This window comes from Sinocyclocheilus rhinocerous, unplaced genomic scaffold, assembly GCF_001515625.1.
Source record: "Sinocyclocheilus rhinocerous isolate Xijiao unplaced genomic scaffold, SAMN03320098_v1.1 scaffold68, whole genome shotgun sequence".
Classification (NCBI taxonomy): Eukaryota; Metazoa; Chordata; class Actinopteri; order Cypriniformes; family Cyprinidae; genus Sinocyclocheilus; species Sinocyclocheilus rhinocerous.
In genome coordinates this window covers 873,260-873,631 of record NW_015666487.1, presented here as the reverse complement: position 1 = coordinate 873,631, position 372 = coordinate 873,260, and positions in this window count along the sequence as shown.

Genomic DNA, 372 nt, shown 5'->3' with positions numbered 1-372 from the left:
TAAATAAACTACTTCAGTCTGTGTGCATTGAATTTATTTAATACACGAGTTTCACAATTTGAGTTGAATTACTGAAATAAATGAACTTTTCCACAACATTCAAATTTATTGAGATGCACCTGTATATATATATATATATATATATATTGTTACATCCCTAGGACGTATGTATTATATTAATATTTATTTTTAAGTGTTTTCCCCACCCTTTTGGGTGTGGTTATGTTATCCTGTGTATGTGCTGTATGTGCTCTCTCTCTTTCTCTTTATCTGCTTGCTTGGCCGTAGCAAATTGCCCACAGGTGGTGCTCGTCAGAGAATGTGCTGCAGAGACGCAAAACCTACAAAAGAGCAGAAGAAACAATTTGGAGG